This window comes from Globicephala melas, chromosome X, assembly GCF_963455315.2.
Source record: "Globicephala melas chromosome X, mGloMel1.2, whole genome shotgun sequence".
Classification (NCBI taxonomy): Eukaryota; Metazoa; Chordata; class Mammalia; order Artiodactyla; family Delphinidae; genus Globicephala; species Globicephala melas.
In genome coordinates, this window is record NC_083335.1 from 123,942,475 (window position 1) to 123,968,768 (window position 26,294).

The window sequence follows — 26,294 nt, forward strand, 5'->3', positions numbered from 1 at the left end:
GTAACATAACAGGATCACAAAATCAATAGTCAGAAATCAATAGCTCTGATATATGTTCTTTAAAAAGCTTAGAAAAACTACTGACTGAAATGCTTATACAATAGCAGTGAAAGGTAAAACATCTAACAACACACAAGAAATGTGAACACCAGTTAGAAGGAAACTTAAAAAAAAAACTCCATTAACATAAAAGACATAAAAGAGGTCTGCATAGATGGAAATACACATGGTGCTCTTGGCGAAGAAGACTCAACACTGTAAAGATGTCAGCCCACCCTATGTTTTAACAAATGCAACATTCCAGTAAAAACACCAACTTTGGCGGGGGCGGGAGGACAGAGTGGTGAGAGTCATCAGAAAGCTGATTCTGATGGTTATGTGCAAAATAAACAGAATCGTAGGAAAACTTTAATCCGGAAAAGCAAACAGAGGCCAGGCCCTATTCATTTAATTAACCAGGCCAGGTTAATTAAAATATATCATGAAGCCATAAATGGCTTATGAAGAGACTGATTAATGGAATTAAATAGAAAGTCCAGACATAGACACAATACCTAAGGAGATTTAATACATGATAATGGCGGCATCTTGAATTGCTAGAGAAAAATGAACTCCTTGCTAAATAATGTTGAGACAAGGGTTAACCATGAGGTATTGGATCTATACTTCACACCACACAATAGGATGAATTCCCAACAGATCAAACATTTAAGTCTACAGTTATTAAACCATCAAAGTGCTAGAAGAAAACACAACTAAATATCTTCATAAACTGGGAACAGAGGAGGTCTTTTTACTCGGATATAAAATCAATAAGATATAAAAGAAAATAAAACGTTATTGACCTGACCTATATAAAAGTAAAACTCCTCTTTATGACAACTGCCCCTTTTCTCTCCATTTGCTCATAACGCCAAAATTGAAATGCACAGACTTCCAGTGAGCCCAACTTTTAACCACTCTGTGAAAGGACCAGGTAACGGGGTACTTCCTGTTGCCTTTGCCCTTTCTTTTTACACGGAGTTGTTATGGCGTTAGTGAGGTTATGTACTTAATCATTACTTTTTTAGTTCCCTTTTGGAAGGGCTTCATGAAATATCCAAATTGGTTTTGCCCTATTAATCTCTGTTTCCCAGAGTTCCTGTCTCCAAACAGATCTTCTGTTTTGTTTCTACCTCCACTCTCAAACCTTCAAAACTATGAAATGATGAGTCATGTAATTTCTCTGCCTTTTGTTCTGCCCCCAGGACCTTGCATGTCAAGGGACTATCCCTTCACGAGGTGGAGAACAGCTCTTCCATTAAGACACATTCTTGGTTATGAAGGCACTACATTTGCCTTTTCTGTTCCCTCTATAAACCTCTCAGACTTGTCCCCGTGGTCAGATGTCTCTTTCCAGTTAGGAAGATGGGCAGTGCTTGGAGTCACGACCATGCTGGTGTTGACTGCTCATCCCATCATAAAGTGCAGACACACCTCCAGGGCCTCTCTCCTGATGCCCACTGGCTTTCCAGTTGGGAAAATCTGGCCGATCCCTACACGCTGCTCTGAATTTAATCAGACCTCTGCGTAAGTAGCTGCCCCATTCATAGCGTTGTAACAGCCATCCCATTAGGCCTTGATTTCAGAGAGTCATTGTTTTTCCAAGATTGTATAGTTTGCCTAAAGCCCCTGGAATCTGAGCTGAAACCCCACAAGTTGCAATTAATCAATCCTTTCCAACCTGGAAGACACCATCCACCTACTGGGAGATGCAAATACCTACACTTCAAAAGTGGATTCATGTAAGACTGGGGCACCAAAGGCACACTGCTCTGCAGCCATCTGTAACTAATCTAGATTCCAGATACAATTCTTCTTTCCCCAAGGTATTTTTTAAATGGTGTAAAGGGCACCCCCATATTAAGAACAGACATACACAGGCCAAAGAATCCTCGAGAAGCAGCTCCTGTTTGCTGCAGGGCAAATGAGGGTCTGTTCACTTTACCATTTTTCCCCCTTAATTCCTTTTACAATTTGCATTGCCTCAGAGCTCCAAATTATATCCTAATATATCTTAATTATGAGTTCCTTTTTATTTTCTTCTGTGTTAAGATTCCATCCTCTAGTTTTTCAGTCCCTGAATAATACGTTTTATCTTCCTGTAAATTTTCTTTTAACGAGGGTATCATCAATATAATGGGGTACGTACAGGTCTAAGAGTGACCTCCATATGTCCTGTATCTTGTCCACCTGAGTTATGTGCAATTATTATCTTTTGGCATAACCCTGACCCAGGTGAGCAAAGGTATATTGTGCCCACTTGTAAAATGAAGGCAGTCTGACTCTGAGACATCTTACCAATTGGACTGCGTTGCTGCCATGTATACGTCAGCAAAGTTATTTATTAGTTATTTATTTAGAAATGTGAACCACGTCAAAAAGTTTTCCCTTTCTATTGCTTTATTTAATAACAGATAATCTATTATAAGTCTCCATGACCCTCTGGCTTTTCCAATCATGAACTGCATGATTGTAGAGTCTTATAAATGATGCCTGTCTCCTCCAAGCCTTCAATGATTTGCAGATCTGCAAATCTCTATTGCTAGCTCTAGCTATTAACTATGTGCTTAGCACTGGGTAGTTTGACAGACTGTCCCTTAGCCTTATTCATGATTATAAGGGTACTGAATTTGTTTTCACCCAATCCCAAAGGGAAAAAAACCTCCATCTGGAGTTTGTATTTAAGTATAGTGGATCAGAGTGTTGTAAAAGAGGCTCGTGTTGTTAATGGTTTAAACAAGATAAAAGTTGACTTTTGTCCTGCACTAATTCCAGACTGGCACAGTGGCCCTGCTGCATAAAGTCAGTAGGGATTGAGGTGCCCTCTACTGTGTCTTTCCGTCATGATGTAAAAGGTAGATGGGAAACTGAGGCAGCAGCTTTTCTACATCAAGATCTTTGTTTTCACATGCATGAACCACCCATGCTCTGTGTAGCCAAGGAGACCAGGGAAGCTGGGTTCTTGGGGGAGCTGCTGAGCTTCCAGAGAAAATGCAAGATCTCTTCTACTTACAGATCTTGTCCCACATCATCTTAAAAACTAACCATCCAATAAAAATTAACAACAAAAAAAGAAGCAACCGTACTCTAATAAAAATTAAAACAAACAAAAAACTAACCAGCCCACTAATACACACAACAGCTTGGACAATTCTCAAGCGAACCATCTGAATGAACAATACTGGGGGGGGGGGGAGCCAGTCTCAAACGATCCTGTACTCTACGATGCCATTTAAATGACATTCCAGAAATGACAAAATCATAGACATGGAAAACAGATTAGTGGTTGCCAGGGTTTAGGGATGGGTGTGGCTATAAAAGCGTAGCGTGAGGGGCCCTTGTGCTGACGGAAGAGTTCCGTGTCTTGATCATGGTGGTGGTAACAAGAATCTGCACGTGCGATAAAATACACACACGCGCCAGTGCATGGAAACTGGTGAAACCTGAATACGCTCTGCGGATGGTACCAACGTCAATTTCCTAGTGTTTACATGACACTATGGTTGTTACAGAAGATACTACCACTGTGGACACCAGGTGAAGCTTACATGGGACTTCCTGTACATTTTTTTTTTTTTTTGCAATTTCTTTTGAATCTGTGATTATTTTTAACATAAAAATACTTTAAAATCTAAGTAAATATTAGATTAAACCAGACTGTGTCTCATGAGCATAACTGCCAGTTTGAACCCCTAACCACCCCTGTGCCAACGAGAAGGCAGACTCCTTTCTTTTAAAGCCACAGTCCAGGGTTTTCACATCGTGTCCACATCTGGCCCACTGGCCAAAGCTTAGCTACGGGACCTCAACAAGCTGCCCGGCTGAGTGGGAAATGTAGTCTTCATTCTGGGAGCCTAGGTACCCACTTAAAAATCAGAGGTTTTAGTATTAAGAAAAATAGCATTCCTGAGTAATTTACGGGACAACTAGCTGTCCGTACTGCACTAATTATCTAAATGTTGCCATTTCAAATTCTCTGAAAACCCAGCTATTTGCCATTTTTGACTCGGTTTTGACAGCAAATGTAAGCTACATTGTCAAAATACCTGCTATCTAACCTCTTCAGCCCCCTTAAGCATGTCTGGGTTTCCCAGAAGATTACTAACATGCTGATTTCCTCTTCTGAAGTTCTGAATCCTCCAGTTCATGTGTGATTGGTTCTTGTGCTACATTTCACTTTGCTCACGGCACCTAATACTGACCTAAGCCAACGTGGGCGGGCAGAAGTGGCGAGGACCTTTCAGTAAATGCAGGTAGGCTGAGGCTTACCTCTCCGACCTCCTGGCTAATGCTTGAAGGCAGGCCTCACTCCTCCCTGCCCTCTGGGAGGTAGGTATTCCAGGCTGAGCCCATGAACTCATGCTGAAAAGGAAGATGAAGGAATTTAGCAAATTCTCTTCCACAAAACCGAGCTTTGAGCCTCTCACCAGGTTTTCCTCCACCTTGGAGCAACACATTACATAGTTCTTGTATGTGTCTGAAATTGGTTGGTGAAGAGAGACTAAAAAGGAAAATGATGTGCGAGGGGAAGTATTTGTAAAAAGAAAAAAAATGGTCCCTTTACAAAAGTAAGGTGAGATTATAAACCTGAAATGGCTCAAGCCAGCAGTTAAACCCTCACGTGGCCTAGAACTCAGAGAGCTAGAAGCTCAAGCTAGAAACCTTTGGGGGTCTCCTAATGGGGTACCTGAAGATTCAGCCAGACTCAGGATTTCTAACAATATTTGTACTTTGGTCTATAACTTAAGACGGTGAATATTAGGAACAGTATAATTTGCACACATTGTTCGGTTACATATTTTGTTACTAGATGTATATGAATATGTATTAGAGGGTTACGCACTGTGTGTGTAATACACTTTATGTGATAAAAACGGCTCCATGGCCAATTAAGTTTAAGACAAGCTGGGGTCAACGTGAAGCAAGGCTACTGGGGATTTTAATATGCTAACATGCAATGGAAATCCTCAGTGAAAAGGAAGGGGCAAAAACACAGAAGGAAGCATTTTCCTAAAACTGTTTCACCATAGAATGCAGTTTCTATGTGCCAATGTGGGCAGTTACATTTTGTTCTGTTTCGTGAGGTGGAACACACTCTGGGAAGAGCTGATAGTCTTATAAATATGAATACTTCATATTTTTTTTACTGGTAGACTCTTTAATCTGAGGGAACTAAAATATAAAGTATGTGAGGCCTTGTTATATGAGAAGCAATGGAAGGAAAGAATACATGAAAGTTGTGCTGAAATATTTGCAGGCCTGGGGTATCAAAGACAATAGAGAGGGTTGAAACATTCGGCCAAGGGCAGTGACGGAGAGAAGCGTCTGGTATTTTCCCTCCACCCAGCTCACGTTTGCACCAATACCAGGGGAGTTCAGACAGAGACGGAGTCAGAGTGCAGGGCCTGTCCTCAATGCCACGCCCTCCAGGCCTCAGAGTCCCCAAGTCCAGCCAGCTTGGGGGTTGCACAAGAAGGAAGAGTTTTTACTTAAGAAATTTACGTTCAAGATGGACAGCAGTACAGGTACAGTCTTTAAGTAATAGGAATTAAATAAGATACCATAAAAGACATCCTCAAGAGATTTCAACATCGAACAGAAAAGAGGGGCTCCAGAGATCCCCAGGACAGCTGTCACTAGAGAAAATAAAAGTCGTTCCATGTTTATTTCTCAGCGAGTGGAGAATCCTCAGTCCTGCCCAGGACCCTTCCTGAACCACTGCCCAGTTAGTCATCAGTGCAGGAGCTCTCATTTCTCCTGCTCAGAGAGAAAGCCCAGAGCAAAGGAGGTGAAATCCCAAGGCTGAAAAAATAGTCCTAATGACCAGGGCTGCCAAACAGAGAGCCGACCCATGAAAGGCAGGAACACTGGGACGTCGGGACGCTGGGCCAAGGCTGGAGGCCAATGGCGACCATGGAAGAGAATTCTTCCATTGGGTGGGAGACCAGGTTGAAAACCTCTGAAGTCCTCTCCAACTCAAAGTCTATGAATTCCTCATTCCTCCTGTCTAAACAAAATACTTCAAAGTGCTTTGCTTGCTCTAAGCTAACCTTGCCAACAAAAGCAAACAGTGATGTGAATGGTCCAAAAATTCCCCACAATTGGACGTCTAATGTCAAGCCGTTTTCTTGCTTCAGAATCCTAGCATTTGTGCTTAACTTTTCCTTCCAAGGACAGTCTCCTTTACGCTCCATCTTAGTTGCTCGAGGCAGAGGAGGATGTTTAGGCTTCTTTAGGAAGAGTCATGTGCGCCTGAAACAAAGTCACAAGTGGTGACTCCCATGGGAGGCATCAGAAGTAGACAAGAATGCCAGCCAGTGGGAAGAAAGAGTTTGCTCTTCTCCTGCTACCCCCTTAGCTTCCTTCAATAATGCATGGCTGATCATTGAGAAGGTTCTCTCTTCCAAGACTCATCTCTTTTTAAAAGCTGGCACAAAAGGCTCTGTTAGTTTTGCCTTTGCTTTGATACGATTGATTTAGAATCACAAACAAGGCTGCTCCCATCCTCCAGCGCTGTCAGCGGATACAAACTACCTATGGGTGATGTCCCAACACATCAACAGGATTTCCCCAAGTTCAAGGCTCTCCTTCACAGCTTTTTTCTTTTTCTCCTTATAAAGATTGGTTTCCTACTCACAACCCTACAAGCATCATCCCGAGCTTTCTAGACCTTAATGCCACTTATATAATTTTTAATTGACTATGTTCACCCTCATCTACATTTACCCAATCTAGCCTGTCTTCAGTGCATATGTGAAACTACTTCTCACCCTGCCAATTCAGCTCGTAACTTCTTGACGTGACAATTCCATCTTTCTCCCTCTCTGTATCTACCTCCTCTATGCCTTCATTTTCACCACAAGCTTGTATCCCAAGTTGTTTAACATCAGGGTCCCTCAAACCTGTCACTCTTGGCATTTGGAGCCAGATAATTCTTTGTTGTCAGGGTCTATCCTGTGCATTCAAAGTGTGGCAGCATCCCTGGCCTCCCCCTACTAGATGCTAGTAGCCCCTGCCACCTCCCAGCTGTATCTCCTGATACTGTCAAACACCCCTTGGGGAGAGGGGACAAAAATCACACACTACCCCACTGAAACCACCGGCCACATAACAACGGGGAAAAGGTTCCTTGTGTCTGTCCAGTGTACTTTTGGGGAACACGGTCACCTGGGCTGCTGAACAAAGTGCTTCCTCAGACACCAGCTTGGGGCTGCCCTGAGGATGTGACTAGAGGATGAACAATGCCCAGAGAGCATGGATCCTCTCCCTCTAGAGTCACAGTCACCCAGGCAACCCTCTGAGCAGAAAGGATGGCACATGTGCAGGTGATGATACAGGAGAAGTAAGCAGGGCTGAAAGGCAGGGATGGAGTGTGCAGGCCAGGCAGTCAGGGGTGGGGGGACACTCAGGAGGACTGGGCTAAGGCAGGTGCAGGATATCGAAGCATCAAACAGAACCGTCTTGCTAGGGGCCTCCTGAGTCAGAAAGGGGTGGTTCGATGATCCAGGTGTAAGTAGGTTGGATCCACAGTCCCCACGGCCACGAATCACAGGGCAGGAGCTAACCCACAGAAAGCACTGGATCACACCCACATCCCAAGGCGAAGCTGGCCTTCCTCGGAGCCTTTTTGATGTTGCTGTGGAACATGGCCCAGGCCCAGAGATGAGTCAAAGATGACTTTAAGGAAAACAGGTGTGCGGGTGCTGGGCAGACGGGAGTGGCTCGCCGCACCTCCCCCTCCTTGCCTGTCCCCTGGAGGGCTGCCTCAGAGCACGGCCACACTCCCTGCCTCTGGGAAGTCTCTTACTTGTCCACAAGTCTAGATTCTCCAGCACCTCACACCACCCACTTACCTACTGGAGTCAATTACCCTTCAACCAAGAGACCCTAGGAATCTAAAAGCAGAGGAAACAGAATATTATAGAATTATTATATATAATATATATAATATTTTTATATATAATTATTATTATATAATATATATAAAATATTATATATAATTATTAATATTATAGAATTATTATTATTATTATAGAACAGAATATTATACCTCCAAAGGTATTCTCCCACTTGGAGTATTTATTTCCACAACCAAAAACCTAGGATTGACTCATTTAGTAACTCTGCTTTCACATCTAAGTCCAGTAGAACCAATTTGTTTTCTCACTACTTCCCTCTCCCAGATAAAAATGCAAGGTGCTTTCCAGTAATAAACACTGAGCTAGTGATCCAGGCATCCACGTGGGTGGGCGACACTGACACCATGTTGGGGGTGAGGAAGAGGACAGACAGAGAAGAGTTCACACTCCCTGCTTCCACTCACATGAAGTTTCAAGGACACACAACACTAATGGATGGTGAGGAAAATCAGCAGATACACAGCCTGGAGCTGACAGAGAGCCTGGCAGGAGCAGGAGGGCAACGGCAGGTGCTGCACGAAAGATGGACGTCGATCTTGGTATCGGTTACACAGGTGCAGACAGAGGTGAAACACATCAGGCTGTATGCTAAAGACGGGCACACGGCATGCGCTTTACTGTTCATAAGTTATCACTTAGTTTAAAAATGTCAAGGTGCTTTCAAACGATGTAAGATACTGCAAGAAAAATAACACAGGAAGCACAAGAAACCTTTTCTGACCCTAGAAAAGGACACAATATATTTGTCCTGCATGTATCAGAAAGCATTACTAATGTTCTCAGGAGAACACACAGGTACATTTCCCACTCTGTGAGGATGACATTTTTAATTGGGCAAAAAGATTCTTGTGGTCTTGTGTGTAGATGAGGCTCTCAGTAGGTGAAAGGACACAGAGAAAACGAGCGCCAGCGGCACGAGTGCCAAGCTGCCGTGCGCGGCTGCACGTGGAAGCAACATCCTATGTCATAAACATCCTAGGAGGTGTCCTGAATCTGGGTCCCTGAGGACCAAGGACACCTGCCTCAGAAACTCACCGGTGGATGGCCTCCTTCTGAGCCCAGCTTCAGAGACTCGTGGTGACACGATTCACAGAGATGGCTGCATTTTAGCCTTCGTTTTGCGACGTAGCCAAGGAAGCTAACTGGCACGTGTGGAGCTGCCTTCTCAAAGTCCACCAGCTGGAACAGGACTGAAGGCACCTGCAGCTCATTAAGACCCCTGAGTAGCGATTCGTTCATTTGCTTAAGGTGAACACAGATTTGAGAAAAGTGAGGGCACATTGGGTCAGCACCTTAGATTGACTGGGAATCCGAACTTACTTGCCGCAGAGAGAGAGAGGAGTCTGTTACTGATGCCAGTCTCTCCTGGCAGGGGCCCAGGTGTCCCTCAGTGTCCGCCGTGAAAGGCCAAACCCGACTTTCCACAGCATCACTGAATAAAGTGTTGCACACATGGGTGGGCCCTGGGTGCATCACAGATACTGGCATGTTCTAAGACAAAAGGGTCCTCACGATACCACAAAAAAGATGTTAAAAAATAAATAATCTTTTAAAAAAACCAGCCTGGGATCTGATCGGTCCGGGCGCTGGTTCTCAGGCTGCGGCAAGCAGCGGCAGCAGCTGGCAGGCTTTTGCACACCAGATCCCCGGGCTCTAACTCCAAGCTCCTGCAGCAGCTGGCAGGCTTCTGCACACCAGATCCCCGGGCTCTAACTCCAAGCTCCTGCAGCAGCTGGCAGGCTTCTGCACACCAGATCCCCGGGCTCTAACTCCAAGCTCCTGATTCAGGGGCTCTGGGGGGGCAAGCTCTCAGGTGCTGCCGATGCCACCCGTCCTAGGAGCATGCTGGGGTGGCTTGTGTCAGGGCTGGTCTGTCACTCAGAGCAGCTTAGACACCACCTTCGTTCAAAGGACCTGCACCCACGTAAAGGTGACGGTTACTACCAGCGAACAGGCTTATCTGCAGGGTTTCCTGGTATCTCCATAACTTCTAGGGCTTGTCACGCTGCCACTGACAGGTGTGAGTAAACTGTATCTGAGTAATTAGATAGGAAGATTACACTAGGGTCTGACATCTGTCTAAAAAACAGCCTGGACAACTAGATTCATCTTTATGTCTATTCTTCTGGAACTCACATTCTAAATTTTATTAATTTCTTTTTTTTTTTAATCTGAAGATCTAGATCTAAGAATACCAATACCTTCACTATTTTGTTCTAGACAGTTTCGGGGTAATAATGTGAACCTCTTCTCAGTCTCCAAGTTGGAAGTGAAACCCGGATTCCATGCAACAGAGTATTGTCAGAAGACGACCTTCTCCGGCGAGGCCTCGCGGGCCACACAGGCTCCACCCTGAGCCAGCCGGCAAAGACACAGATGAACAAGCCAGAAAAGTAATAAAAGCATAACACAGAAGCAGTAAGGACACAAGGAAGTTGTTTACCACAAATATTATCTGCATGACACAAGCCTGCTGCCACATTCTAAAATCAGCCAGCAGTGACAGGAGAAAATCTTACATGTCCAGCAAATTCAAAGGAGGGCAAGAAAATGTGTTTCAGCAAAGTCTCACAGCGCCCATCTGAAAAGCATGAGGGTAAAAATGAGAATTTCCTGGAAATTCGGCTGGCAATACATCCCTACATCAACATTTTAAGCCACTGCCTCTCCCAAAGCTTCTTAGGTTATTCACCCTGACTATGTACGTCCAGGGTCCCCTCCATTTCTTTCCAGCTAGCCACAAACATGGACTGTGGAGTCAAAAAGGATCGGGTTTGGCTCATCTGTGCCACTGATTCAGCTGTGTGACCTTGAGCAAATCACCGTCCTCTCTGAACTCTGCTTCTATTAAATGGAGATAATAAAACCTATGTCCTAGGAGTCCAGATTAAACCAATTATTCAAACACACGGCATGCATTAAGACTCAAATACATCTTTGCAAAATTTTATGTTATTGTAGTAAGCACACTCAACATGAGAGCTGCCCTCTTCAATTTTTAAGTGTTCAATACAGTATTGTTAACGATACTAGGTACCAGGTACCACGTTGTACAGCAGACCTCTAGAACTCACTCACCTTGCCTAGCTGAAACTTAATTCCTGTTGACTAAATCCAGCAATCCCACTACTGGGTTTTCATCCAAATGAATTGAAATCAGATCTCACAGAGATATCAGCACTCCCACGTGCATTACAGTACTATCCACAATAGCCAAGATGTAGAAATAACCTAAATGCCCAGCAACAGATGAATGGATAAAGAAAATTTGACATATTCTGCCTTAAACAAGAAGGAAATACTGCCACATGTGACAACATGGATGAACCTTAAGGACATGATGCTAAGTGAAGTCAGGCAGTCACAGAACGACAAACACTGCATGATTCAAATGTATTCATCAACAGCCCCATTCTGCCTTTACATACTCTCGCTGCCTAAATGGGCTTTCTAAGGTGATCTAAATTCCAAAGAATACAATAAAGCAAACATGCCTCTCTATAAAAATCATTCCTTCACCAAACCTGCCTGGGATTTATTACCCCTCACTGTTCCTATGTGCAATCTTTCTTTGCTTTTCTCCTAACCCCCATTTCTGCCCGACTTTCCTCCTTGCCTCAGAAACTCCCAGGAACGAAGTCCCATTTCTCTCACCAGTGCCAACTACTCTACAAGCCCATGAGAGGTACCAGGTGCCAAGGCCTGCCTCTTCTAGACTGCCTGGCCCTGCGCTGTCAGCAGCATGCCATGTCTGTGATAAGTCATGAGGCTACTGGAGTCTGAGTGGAATTCCTCCAGGTCTAAGATGTCCACATGCACAGGTGTTCCCACCCATCAGCTTTTCATAAATGATAGAAGCAACAGCCAATATCCGGAAGAGCTACAGTTACTGTCACCACCAACCCACCCACTGTGCCTCTCCTGAGCTACAAAGTCACACGTGGGCACTAGTAAGTAGGAGGAGAAACTGAGAGAAATGTTATTGCTCCCACCTAAACCCTGTCTAACCTCCACTGCCTCACCTGGCCATCAACGCTGGCCCTTTCCCACCTGCTTCCCCTACCAGTAACCTTGAAAGGGAAGATCGTAACTCCAAGCTTCTCTAACTCTGCTATGAAATTTTAAAGCTCTAGATCTGCACTAATTCTGGATCAATAAATGTTGAATGAGGATGTAACTGGGAAAACTCATGCAGCTATAATAACAACAACAGTGCAAGGATTAGAGATTCATAAATAAGAAAAAAACTCATTTGCTACTCTCAAAAAGAGTTCTTGAGGAGGAGAAACCAAGATGGCGGAGCATAAGGACGTGCGCTCACTCCCTCTTGCGAGAACACCAGAATCACAACTAGCTGCTGGACAGTCATCGACAGGAAGACACTGGAACTCACCAGAAAAGATATCCCACGTCCAAAGACAAAGGAGAAGCCACAATGAGACAGTAGGAGGGGTGCAATCACAGTAAAATCAAATCCCATAACTGCTGGGTGGGTGACTCACACACTGGAGAACACATACCACAGAAGTCCACCCACTGGAGTGAAGGTTCTGAGCCCCACGTCAGGCTTCCCAACCTGGAGGTCCGGCAATGGGAGGAGGAATTCCTAGACAATCAGACTTCGAAGCCTAGTGGGAATTGATTGTAGGACTTCGGCAGGACTGGGGGAAACAGAGACTCCACTCTTGGAGGGCACACACAAAGTAGTGTGCGCATCGGGACCCAGGGGAAGGAGCAGTGACCCCATAGGATACTGAACCAGACCTACCTGCTAGTGTTGGAGGGTTTCCTGCAGAGGCGGGGGGTGGCTGTGGCTCACTGCAGGGACAAGGACACTGGCAGCAGAAGTTCTGGGAAATGCTCCTTGGCGTGAGCCCTCCCAGAGCCTGTCCAAGGCCCAACAAATAGCCCAGGTAGGCTCCAGTGTTGGGTCACCTCAGGCCAAACAACCAACAGGGAGGGAACCCAGCCCCACCCATCAGCAGACAAGCGGATTGAAGTTTTGCTGAGCTCTGCCCACCAGACCAACAGTCAGCCCTACCCCCCATCAGTCCCTCCCATCAGGAAACTTACACAAGCCTCTTAGATAGCCTCATCCACCAGAGGGCAGACAGCAGAAGCAAGAAGAACTACAATTCTGCAGCCTGTGGAACAAAAACCACATTCACAAAAAGACAGATGAGATGAAAAGGCAGAGGGCTGTGTACCAGATGAAGGAATGAGATAAAACCCCAGAAAAACAACTAAATGAAGTGGAGATAGGCAACCTTCCAGAAAAAGAATTCAGAATAATGATAGTGAAGATGATCCAGGACCTCGGAAAAAGAATGGAGGCAAAGATGGAGAAGATGCCAGAACTGTTTCACAAAGACCTAGAAGAATTAAAGAACAAACAGAGATGAATAATACAATAACTGAAATGAAAAATACACTAGAAGGAATCAACAGCAGAATAACTGAGGCAGAAGAATGGATAAGTGACCTGGAAGACAGAGTGGTGGAATTTGCTGCCGTGGAACAGAATAAAGAAAAAAGAAGGAAAAGAAATGAAGACAGCCTAAGAGACCTCTGGGACACTATTTAATGCAACAACATTCTCATTATAGGGGTCCCAGAAGGAGAAGAGAGAAAGAAAGGACCCAAGAAAATATCTGAAGAGATTATACTAGAAAACTTCCCTAACATGAGAAAGGAAATAGCCACCCAAGTCCAGGAAGCGCAGAGAATCTCAGGCAGGATAAACCCAAGGAGAAACATGCTGAGACTTATAGTAATCAAATTGGCAAAAATTAAAGACAAAGAAAAATTATTAACAGCAGCAAGGGAAAAATGACAAATAACATACACGGGAACTCCCATAAGGTTAACAGCTGATTTCTCAGCAGAAACTCTACAAGCCAGAAGGGACTGGCATGACATATTTAGAGTGATGAAAGGGAAGAAACTACAACCAAGATTACTCTACTGGGCAAGAATCTCATTCAGATGCAATGGAGAAATCAAAAGCTTTACAGACAAGCAAAAGCTAAGAGAATTCAGCATCACCGAACCAGATCTACAACAAATGCTAAAGGAACTTCTCTAAGTGGGAAACACAAAAGAAGAAAAGGACCTACAAAAACAAACCCATAACAATTAAGACAATTGTCATAGGAACATACATATCAATAATTACCTGAAATGTGAATGGATTAAATGCTCCAACCAAAAGACACAGGCTTACTGAATGGATACAAAAACAAGACCCATATATATGCTGTCTACAAGAGACCCATTTCAGACCTAGGGACACATACAGACTGAAAGTGAGGGGATGGAAAGAGATATTCCATGCAAATGGAAATCAAAAGAAAACTGTAGCAGCAATACTCATATCAGATAAAATAGACTTTAAAATAAAGAATATTACAAGAGACAAGGAAGGACGCTACATAATGTACAAGGGATCAATCCAAGAATAAGATATGACAATTATAAATATATATGCACCCAACATAGGAGCACCTCAATACATAAGCCAACTGCTAACAGCTATAAAAGAGGAAATGGACAGTAACAAATAATAGTGGGGGACTCTAACACCTCACTTACACCAATGGACAGATCATCCAAAATGAAAATAAATAAGGAAACAGAAGTTTTAAATGACACAACAGACCAGATAGATTTACTTGCTATTTATAGGACACTCCATCCAAAAACAGAAGATTACACTTTCTTCTCAAGTGCGCACGGAACATTCTCCAGGACAGATCACGTCCTGAGTCACAAATCAAGCCTCAGTAAATTTAAGAAAATTGAAATCATATCAAGCATCTTTTCTGACCACAACATTATGAGATTAGAAATGAATTACAGGGAAGAAAACGTAGAAAAACACAAACACATGGAGGTTAAACAATATGTTATTAAATAACCAAGAGATCACTGAAGAAATCAAAGAGGAAATCAAAAAATACCTAGAGACAGGGCTTTCTTGGTGGCGCAGTGGTTGAGAGTCCGCCTGCAGATGCAGGGGACATGGGTTCGCGCCCCGGTCCGGGAAGACCCCACATGCCGCAGAGTGGGTAGGCCCGTGAGCCATGGCCGCTGAGCCTGCGCATCCAGAGCCTGTGCTCCACAACGGGAGAGGCCACAACAGTGAGAGGCCCATGTACCGCAAAGGAAAAAAATACCTAGAGACAAATGACAATGAAAATACGATGATCCAAAACATATGGGACGCAGCAAAAGCAGTTCCAAGAGGGAAGTTTATAGCCATACAAGCCTACCTCAAGAAACAAGAAAAATCTCAAATAAACAATCGAACCTTACACATAAAGAAACTAGAGAAAAAAGAATAAACAAAACCCAAAGTTAGCAGAAGGAAAGAAATCATAAAGATCAGAGCAGAAATAAATGAAATAGAAACTAAGAAAACGATAGCAAAGATCAATAAAACTAAAATCTGATTCTTTGAGACGATAAACAAAATTGATAAACCATTAGCCAGACTTAACAAGAAAAAGAGGGATGGCTTCCCTGGTGGCACAGTGGTTGGGAGTCCGCGTGCTGATGCGGGGGACCCGGTCCAGGAGGATCCCGCGTGCCACGGGGCAGCTGGGCCCTTGAGCCAGGGCCACTGAGCCTGCACGTCCAGAGCCTGTGCTCTGCGGTGGGAGAGGCCACAACAGTGAGAGGCCCACAAACCGCAAAAAAAAAAAAAAAAAGAGGGAGAGGACTCAAATCAATAAAATTAGAAATGAAAAAGGAGAAGTTACAACAGACACTGCAGAAACACAAAGCATCCTAAGAGACTACTACAAGCAACTCTATGCCAATAAAATGGACAACCTGGAAGAAAGGGACAAACTCTTAAAAACGTATAACCTTCCAAGACTGAACAAGGAAGAAACAGAAAATATGAGCAGCCCAATCACAACTAATGAAATTGAAACTGTGATTAAAAATCTTCCAATAAACAAAAGTCCAGGACCAGATGGCTTCACCGGTGAATTCTATCAAACATTTAGAGAAGAGCTAACATCCATCCTTCTCAAACTCTTCCAAAAATTGCAGAGGAAGGAACACTCCCAAACTAATTCTATGAGGCCACCATCACCCTGATATCAAAACCAGGCAAAGATAATACAAAAAAAGAAATATACAGACCAATATCACTGATGAATATAGATGCAAAAATCCTCAACAAAATACTACCAAACAGAATCCAACAACACATTGAAAGGATCATACACCACGATCAAGTGGGATTTATCCCAGGCATGTGAGGATTCTTCAATGTATGCAAATCAGTCAATGTGATACACCATATTAAACTGAAGAATAAAAACCATATGATCATCTCAATAGATGCAGAAAAAGCTTTTGACAAAATTCAACACCCATTTATGATAAAAACTCTCCAGAAAGTGGGCACAGAGGGAACCTACCTCAACATAATAAAGGCCATATACAACAAACCCACAGCAAACATCATTCTCAATGGTGAAAAACTGAAAGCATTTCCTCTAAGATCAGGAACAAGACAAGGATGTCCACTCTCACTACTATTATTCAACATAGGTTTGGAAGTCCTAGCCATGGCAATCAGAGAAGAAAAAGAAATAAAAGGAATACAAATTGGAAAAGAAGTAAAACTGTCCCTGTTTGCAGATGACATGATACTATATATAGAGAATCCTAAATTGCCACCAGAAAGCTACTAGAGTTAATCAATGAATTTGGTAAAGTAGCAGGATAGAAAATTAATGCACAGAAATCTCTTGCATTCCTATACACTAATGATGAACAATCTGAAAGTGAAATTAAGAAGACACTCCCATTTACTACTGCAACAAAAAGAATAAAATACTTAGGAATAAACCTACCTAGGGAGACAAAAGACCTGCATGCAAAAAAGTATAAGACACTGATGAAAGAGATTAAAGATGATACAAACAGATGGAGATATATACCATGTTCTTGGATTGGAAGAATCAATACTGTGAAAATGACTATACTACCCAAAGCATCTACAGATGCACTGCAATCCCTATCAAATTACCAATAGCATTTTTTTACGGAACTAGAACAACAAATCTTAAAATTTTTATGGAGGCCCAAAAGACCCCATGTGGAGACCGAAAAGACCCAGAACACCCCAAGGTAGCCAAAGTAATCTTGAGGGGAAAAAAATGGAGCTGGAGGAAGCAGACTTCCTGACTTCAGACTACACTACAAAGCTATAGTAATCAAGACAATATGGTACTGGCACAGAAACAGAAATATAGATCAATGGAACAAGATAGAAAGCCCAGAGATAAACCAACGCACCTATGGTCAACTAATCTATGACAAAGGAGGCAAGGATATACAATGGAGAAAAGACAGTCTCTTCAATAAGTGGTGCTGGGAAAACTGGACAGCTACATGTAAAAGAATGAAATTAGAACACTCCCTAACACCATACACAAAAATAAACTCAAAATGGATTAGAGACCTAAATGTAAGACGGGACACTATAAAACTCTCAGAGGAAAACATAGGAAGATTACTCTTTGACATAAATCACAAAAGATCTTTATTGATCCACCTCCTAGAGTAATGGAAATTAAAACAAAAATAAACACATGGGACCTAATGAAACTTAAAAGCTTTTGCACAGCAAAGGAAACTATAAACAAGACGAAAGACCACTCTCAGAATGGGAGAAAATATATGCAAATGAATCAATGGACAAAGGATTAATCTCCAAAATATATAAACAGCTCATGCAGCTCCATATTAAAAAAACAAACAACCCAATCCAAAAATGGGCAGAAGACCTAAATAGACATTTCTCCAAAGAAGACATACAGTTGCCCAAGAAGCACATGAGAAGCTGCTCAATATCACTAATTATTAGAGAAATGCAAATCAAAACTACAATGAGACATCACCTCACACCGGTTAGAATGGGCATCATCAGAAAATCTACAAACAACAAATGCTGGAGAGGGTGGGGAGAAAAAGGAACCCTCTTGCACTGATGGTGGGAATGTAAATTGATACAGCCACTATGGAGAACAGTATGGAGGTTCCTTTTTAAACTAAAAATAGAATTACCATATGACCCAGCAATCCCACTTCTGGGCATATACCCAAAGCAAGCCATAATTCAAAAGGACACATGCAACCCCATGTTCACTGCAGCACTATTTGCACTAGCCAGGCCATGGAAGCAACCTCAATGTCCATCGACAGATGAATGGATAAAGAAGATGTGGTACATATATACAATGGAATATTACTCGACCATGACAAGAAATGAAATTGGGTCATTTGTAGAGACATGGATGAACCTAGAGACTCTCATACCTAGAGAAATAAGTCAGAAAGAAAAAAACCAAATATCATATATTAACGGATATATGTGCAATCTAGAAAAATGGTATAAACTTATTTGCAAAGCAGAAATAGAGACACAGACATAGAAAACAAACGTATGGATACCAATGGGGGGAAGGTGATGGGATCGATTGGGAGATTTGGATTGACATATATACACTACTACGTATAAAACAGATAACTATGGGAACATACTGTATAAAAAATAAGAGTTAAAAAATTTTTTTAAATAAAAAGCAACCTCCTTTAAATAAGTTTAATTAGAAAAGCACAGTGATACAGAAAGAACAAAGGCTTTGGAAGCAGGCAAACCTGGGTTCAAATCTTGACTCCCCATACCTGTTGGCTCTGACTTGGGCTATGTACTTATATTTTCTGACATTTGGTTCCTTTGTGGTGTAATGAGATTCTGTTTAGCAAATAAGGTTAAAGCACTTAGGACAGTGGTCCATTTCCCAGTATGCATATACCTTGTACCAAATAAATAATACAACAATAATAAGTAAATAGATAGGCATGTGTTTTAGCACCGCTTTTCTCCCCCAGCCCATCAAAGGGAACACTAGCACTTGATTCCAAAACCAAAGAAAAGCACAGTGGTTAGCAGATGGAAAGAGAATGGTAGAGGTCCCTGAGGAGTGGAAGCAAGAGACTTGGGGAAGACAAGACAGCAGTGCAGTGGAGAGTGGTGAACTCCACCTCTATCCAGCTCTGGATTCCAAGGGTCAAAACCAGTTAACACCTGGTCAAAAGTGGTAAATAGAAACAAAGTACTGACACAAGCTACAACACAGGTGAAGCTTTAAAACATTATGGTCAGTGAAAGGAGCCAGCCACAGAAGTCCACATGTTGTACTGATATGATCCCACTCACATGAAATTCCAGAACAGGCAAGTCCAAGAGGTAGGAAAGTGGATTAGTGGTTACCTAACACTGAGGCGGGGAAATGTGGATTAACTGTCAACTAGTAAGGGGGTTTGTAGTAGGGTGACGGGAATGTTTTAAATGAATTTTAGTGATGGCTGCACAACTCAGCAAATTTACTAAAAAAATCATTGAACTGCACTTAAAATGGGTAAATGTAATGCTATGCAGATTATAGCTGAAAAAAAGGTTGTGAAAGGACACAAAAAAAGAAGTGTTGTGAACCGTCTCACCACTCCTAAGACACATTCAGATTTGCCCCATATATACACCTGCTTACTTAGCCCCAGAATGTTTTCAGCAGTCAAAGAGAGTGATAACATGATAAGTTGACAGTGTGAATCTGCAACAAAAAAAATAAGCTCACTTTACCCTGAACCCAACAATCTTCACACCAACTTCCACCCCCAATATCCCAATGCCAGTGTTGCTGGCAAGGTCCCTTTTTATGGCATGGATCTCTTCCTCTTTAAAATTCTGCTCTCTGCTCATGACATGAATCACGGCTCCCTAAATCTCTTCCTTTCTCCCTGGCACTCCTCTTCTGTCTCCTGTATGTGCTCTTCTTCCTTCCCCCATCCCTTCAATGTTGGTAATCTTGAGCATCCTCTCTTTAACCTCTTTACTTCTCACTCTGGGTACTTTCCATAAGAGCTTTCATCCATTCTATATGCTGATAACTCTCAAATATATATCCCATCCCAGTCTCTTACGGAGCCATAGGGCCATAAATTACAACTGCACCATGGATGTGTTCACGTCAAACTCATTATGCTCGAAAATGAACTCAAAAAACAGGTGTCAAAATGGATCACCATCCACACTGGGTCTGCTGCTAAGCTCTTGTTCATCCCTCACTCCTCATCCAATTACTCAGCAAAAACCTCTCTAATCCATCCATTCGTCTCCAGCCACACTATGCCTGGTACCAAGCAAATCTTGCCTTCCATCTAGTGTCTCAGATTTTAGTCTAGGTACCCTAGAATCCACGTTTAGATGAGTGGTCTATCCAGAACCGACGTTCTGATCATGCAATTTCCAAGCTCCAAGTATTTAACGACTTACCATCATTTGCAAGTTTCTTTATTAATTTTCCCTTTGCTTTTCCCCAGGGTATGTCCTGCTACCTACCCACAAGTACCCTTCTCCAGCCTTTGTGGGCTGCTTGCAATTTCCCTAAGGCACCGTGCCCCTGGGTCCATCTGCATGAGTTATTTCATATGCCCTGACCACCTTATGCTTTCCCTTCTCCCATATAGCTAGTTCCTCCTAGCTCATCAGGACCCCACTCAGCATCACTCCCCGCTGTGGTCTTCCGTGACACCCCCAGGCTGAGTTAGCTTCCCAGTGCCTCTGCCTCCATTTTCGCCCTCCATTTGTATTGCCTTTTCATTTCTCTGACTCATTCACCAGATTGTGAGTGACACCTTCAGGGCAAGGACTGAGTCAGTCTTCCTCATATCTTCATGCTGAAAGTAATGCCTTCCCACACTAGGCACTCAGTAAATATTTATTGAAGAAATGAATGAGAGTTTTGTCCAGATGCATCAAAACCAAATAAAGTGCTATTTTTTTTATTTCTGTCTCTCCCAGGTATTGCCTTTCACATAATTATAGATTGTTGTATCATGCTGAGTTACAGCCCCACAAGACACATTACTGGATCTTTTTCATCTTCCATCATATGTCAGTCCTTGAATTTATTTAATCATTTCTACCTCTCTCCTATGAACTTCTCCAAGTTATCTTTCAGCTACTAAAGAATCAAAAATATTTATCATGGTACCTCTTTTCATCTCACTGATTGTTTTTTCTACAAGAGATGGTAGCCTTGAAGCAGACCACAAAATCATCCCAGCATACAATATTTTTTAGACTTATTTTTTTCATTGACATAATTGAAAATAATAGTAATCCCAAATGACTGTAATTCTCAAAATTTAGGAGCATGGACAGCTTTATTTCCCCCTTTGTGATTACCCTGACAAGAATCTGTGTAACTAACTAGATATCATTTACGTAGAATAAAATTCTGTTACAGGCAGCACGTTCACAAGTAGTCCTAATGTTATGTACATTAAAAATATAAATAAAAGCAACTGGTTTTAACCCAGCACAACAAATAACTAGAGGTTTGATCAGAAATCAGATACCAGAGTGCAGTTAGGAAAGGAAAACTACTTTCAATTCTTTTTTTTAAGAAATAAAGTATGACTCCCTTAAAACTACCTTTCTTAGCGAGCAACACATATTCTTGCTTTGATAAATGCTAAATCTTGGATGAATTTTTTTGCTGTTATTCATTATTTCTAGAGATTTAACAACCACCAACCTTCTTCCCTGAGCAGGAGAAACTACAGGTATCTCATAGCCCCAAGGTCTGTGTCCGGATGAGAACACACAGTGACGAGAAAGCAGCAGCTTGGACAATAAGGGCTTATTTTTCTCACAAAACAAGACGTCAGGAGGTGGGTGGCCAAGTGCTGGTACATCTGCTCACTGATGCCTTCAGGTACCTGTGCTCTTTCTATATCTGACACTCTACCCTCAGCATCTAGTTTTGTCTCTCAAGGTTGTGGCCTCACGGTCACAATGGTTGACATACACCCAGACATCCATGCAGGAAGGGGGAAGGGCACTCCATGGACTCTCTCTTTCTAACAGGACAGCAAAATGTTTCCAGGACCCCACCCGGAAGACAGCCGCTCACTGGGCAGAACCATCATATCACAACCCAACTTTTGATGAATTCATAGTCAACTGATTGGTGACCTGAACGTGGAAGTGATGGTCCATCACATTCAAACGCTCTGCCCATGGTCAAGGTAGGGTATCACACAGAGTAAATATACACCAAGGGGTGGCAATCTCTGGGACCATCTTAGAACTCTGCCCACCAAATCTCCACTTTCTTCTAACAACCACAATATCCAAATAGAAAACACAGAAATGTGGCTCCAAGTCCTCTAGTGTTGGAAGCAGAAATTCAAAGTGACGAGCAATGCATTGCAGATCCCTTCTGGTAATGTCACCTGGGCTCGTATGACTCAGCAGAAACGGGGAGCTGCTGGGGGTGTGGGAGGCTCCGGCAGAGCCCGCTACAGCACTGACTTCCACGCAGCATTCCAAGGACCACTGAACCCTACAGGGGACTGTCGGGTGTTACACGGATAGAGAGGAGAGGAAGAATGGAAGGAGAGAAGGGAGAAAGGGGAGGAGGCAGGGAAGAAGGAAGGACGGAAGATAAAGTTTTTAAAACTTTTCTAAACAATCAAGTCTCCTCTCTCCATCTATTAAACACACGTTTAAGGAAAAGCTATTGGGCCGAGAACTGGGTTAGGTGCTGGGCCTGCGGTGCTGGACCAGTGAGACCCACAACACGCCCTCATGGAGATTACATTATAGTGAGAAACCTGTCCGCCTCGGAGAAAAGTAATCCAATAAAGAAAATGGTTGTAAAATTGTGCTCTACAAAACAAACGATGTTCAGAGACTCCGTGCTACAGAAGAAGACAAGTTAATCTTTTCCTTTGACAGGCTACTGTACTTGGGTTAACAGGCACCATCTCTTAGCCTTATCTGTGGGGCTTTACGTTTTGCAGAAGGTGGCTTAGGCAACCGCACTACTTTATGTCAAACCTGGATTAAAACTGCCAACGTCTAGCTCTCCAAGGGCACCCCCAGACTTACAACAGGACCCCTAACCAAGCCATCTTTTTGTTCATCAGCTGGTAACAGGTCTGCAGTTTTCTAGGCACACGTGGGTGACTTCTCAGTAGATGCCAACACGTCCCTGTAGGTGGAGCTTTCTGTATGTCTATGCCAGCCTGACAGGGAGTTTCTCCTCGCTGAGATTTGCTTCTGCGCAACGGTCTTCTGCTCTTCATCATCTCTGCACGAGATCTGACAACCCACTGACTCTTCCAAGTCTTTTTTCTTTTCTGTTCTTCCCTCTTAGATTGGGTATCCTTCCTGGGTAGGGAAACTGCATTCTTATTTACAAGCAAGAAACTGATTTCCCTTCCCCTCTAGCAAGGAAACCAGTTGCACACTCAGCAGGCAGATCTCACAGCCATCGCAGTGAGGAAGCCAGCATAACGCAGGCACACGCAGCAGATGTCTCGCTGGTGGATATTTTCTCAGCAGAAGGTCCATTAACCTTCAGCACCCAATCTTCAGAGAATGTTCACATTTACCAAGGCTTCATTTCTGTTGCATTTTAGGCTCCCTGTGAGTTGTTACACGCAGATCTTTGACTTTTCAAGAACAGAATTCTGGTGTCCAGTGGTAGCTGGCTGTAATATGTGTGGAGTCCCAGCCCCACTGACCTCACAGGTGAAGGGCCTACTGGCCTTGGGATTCCCCTTGGAAGACGCCCCTTTAATTCACCTGGATAAACTCCCCTGACCACTGCCCAACCAGATGCAGTGTGTGGACATGGTGGGGGACAGGGTACACGGCTCTCAGCTCAGTCCACCCAGGTGCTTCCCGTCCGAGCATCCTCTGCTCCTCTGCTAAGCTTCAGCAGCTACTAAAAATTGCAGCAACTAGAAAACCTCTGGGGCAACACTGCAAATGCTAATTCAGGGAAGAAAGATGGGCATGGCAGCCTTGAAGGACGCTTTCAACTAGACAGCAGTACTGCAATTGATCCTAATGAATAGAGAGGGTAACACCCCTGCTGTGGTTGCAGAGATAACCCTTTAATGAGCTCGGATTTGAAAGGAATGTGAAGAGAAGCTGGAAGGAGGAGTGTGGAAATTGAACTGAGAAGGGTAAAGCCCCCAAGGCGCTGAGGCTTCTAGAGTGTCCCCAAGTCAACCTCAAAAGCTTTGCTAAGTATGGGCGGAGAAGAATCGGACCCAGTAGGAACAGATGTCTTGCGTGGTGCAGACACAACACTGTCAGATGAAGCGAGCGAGTGTGTGGTATTTGCGAGAATGTTTTTAACCTGGTGTGTGTTATCTATGGCTCTGGAACAAGTTACCACAAACTTCGTGTCTTAAAACAACACACAGTCATTAGCTCAGTCTCTGTGGGTCAGGAGTCCAGGCATGGCTTAACAGGGCCCAGTACTCACACTTCCACAAGGCTTTTCATCAAGGGGTCAGTGGCCTGTGCTGTGTGGAGACAGAGGTCCTCTCCCAAGCTCATGTGGCTGTTGAGAGAATTCAGTTCCTGGCAGCTGTAGGACTGAGGTCCCCATTTTCTCACTGGCTGTCAGCTCCTAGAGTCTGCCCTCAGGCACTAGCCACGTGACCCTCTTATAACGGGGGAGCTGATTTCTTCAATGGCAGCAGAAGTATCTCTCTCCGATCTGCTCCAGTGGGGTCTTATATAACATAATCATGGGGTACCATCCCATCATCGATGCCCTGTAAGGTATACCCTAATCAAGGGAATGGCATTCATCACATTCACAGGTCCCACCCACACCCAAGGGGAGAGAAGCATACAGGGCATGTCCTATAGGACATGGCGATCTCAGGGGCTGGTTTAGCATTCAGCCCACCATAGCTAGAAAGGAAGGAATAACATCGTTAAGATGGCACCCAAACCAAGGACAGTAAAGGAAACAATCTAATTTAAACTTAGTTCCACATTCTAGACTCAGGCGAATATTCTAAGTCCAGTGGACTTCCCTGGAACAGTGCACCCCAGGAACTACAAAGAACCAGCCTTTGTAATCCTGGAATACAGGCAAGTTTCCAAAAGTGGACCAACTCTAAGAAAGGAGAGCAAGTAGACTCAAAGCCAAAGACTCATGAGTTGATTATTAATCCTCCCCCAAAATCTAAAATACATTAGGCAGGTTTTGTAAGCTCCTAGAAAATGTTGTGTGGATTACCAGGACTTAGTATTGGTTTTCTAATACCATTCCCTTCAGTCCAACCCATTCCTTTGACAGCTTTTTGGAGAAAATGTTGAAATTATGGTCCCCTTTGACTGTAAGCTAGTTCAGAGAGATGTTCCTTATGGGGAAAAGGAAGAAATATTACCTGATGTAACGTGTTCAGGTGCTCTTTTTTCTAACTGCTGTACCCGGAAGCACATCAACTGAAGTGAGATGGATGTTAATCTGAAAAGTGGCATCTGGCAGTTAGACAAAGCACTCAGCACTGGCCTGCTCAATATTAAAACTAATATTTTGAAGGGTTTGTGGACTGGCTATTTTGGAAACACAGGTCCATGAACTGAATCACAGACTGAAAATTCAACATCATCCCTAAAGCTTAACCAATGGGCAGGCGTTGACATAACTGAGCATCAGTATCACATGCTGACTTGCACATGGTCGATCTTTAACCTGATAATATTTAACAGATCAAAGTAAGCTTCTCCACAAAGCCTCAAAACCTCACCTGGGGAAGTGCAACGTGAGAAATCCCTCGCGTAACACCCTCCTTGTGATAAACACCAACAGTTCTAGCTGTCTCATGCCCAGTATGAACAAGAGCCAGAGAGTTACTGAGAGTTACAATGGCTTTTTTTTTTTACTCCTTCGAGAATGTTCTGTGTAGCATCTGTGTCCCACAATGTTAATAGATGGCAACGAGTGGGAAAAGGTATCTCATGGTCAAATATGTGTGGAAAAGACACAGTTGGATGAGGTTAAGTGAGTTTCCTTACTATGAGCTTTCAGGATGTCAGTGTGTATTTGGAATATCAAAGAGTGGACAGTAGTTTCACAGAGACTCTCATGCAACTAGATTCTGGAAAATCTCAGGGAAGAACTAAACCACCACAGCCTCAAACTATGCTAATTAGTGCAATGTCTACGTTTAAAAAGCTAAGAATCAAAATGTGATCTGCCCTGGACACCAGATTTCTGGACTGCTAAATTCAGTTCTGGGGGCCCTGCAAGTTCTGAGTTACTCTAGCCAGGCAGAGCACACCCAGAAGGGCAAAGTCACATCAGGTGGAAGGTGACTGCAGGAGAATCAAGCCCCTTCCAAGTCTTGCCATATCTGGTTTCAAGCTGCCTTGTTCACAAGACACTCCTATGAGCCACAGAGAATCCTTTCATCTTTACAGTGAGA

General features: G+C 43.3%; 1 long non-coding RNA gene across 3 annotated transcripts in view; it reads right to left on the minus strand.

Annotated features, from left to right (window-relative positions):
- The window catches only part of LOC138842509 (uncharacterized), a 220,836-nt gene that overhangs the window by 36,070 nt on the left and 158,472 nt on the right, over nt 1-26,294 (minus strand). For 2 of the 3 annotated variants that reach the window (XR_011377157.1, XR_011377156.1), the window contains exon 2: nt 4,312-4,404. The exons of the other annotated variant lie outside the window; for it this stretch is intronic. This is a non-coding gene — a long non-coding RNA (uncharacterized lncRNA). The remainder of the gene's footprint in view (nt 1-4,311; nt 4,405-26,294) is intronic. 3 annotated transcript variants of the gene reach the window in all.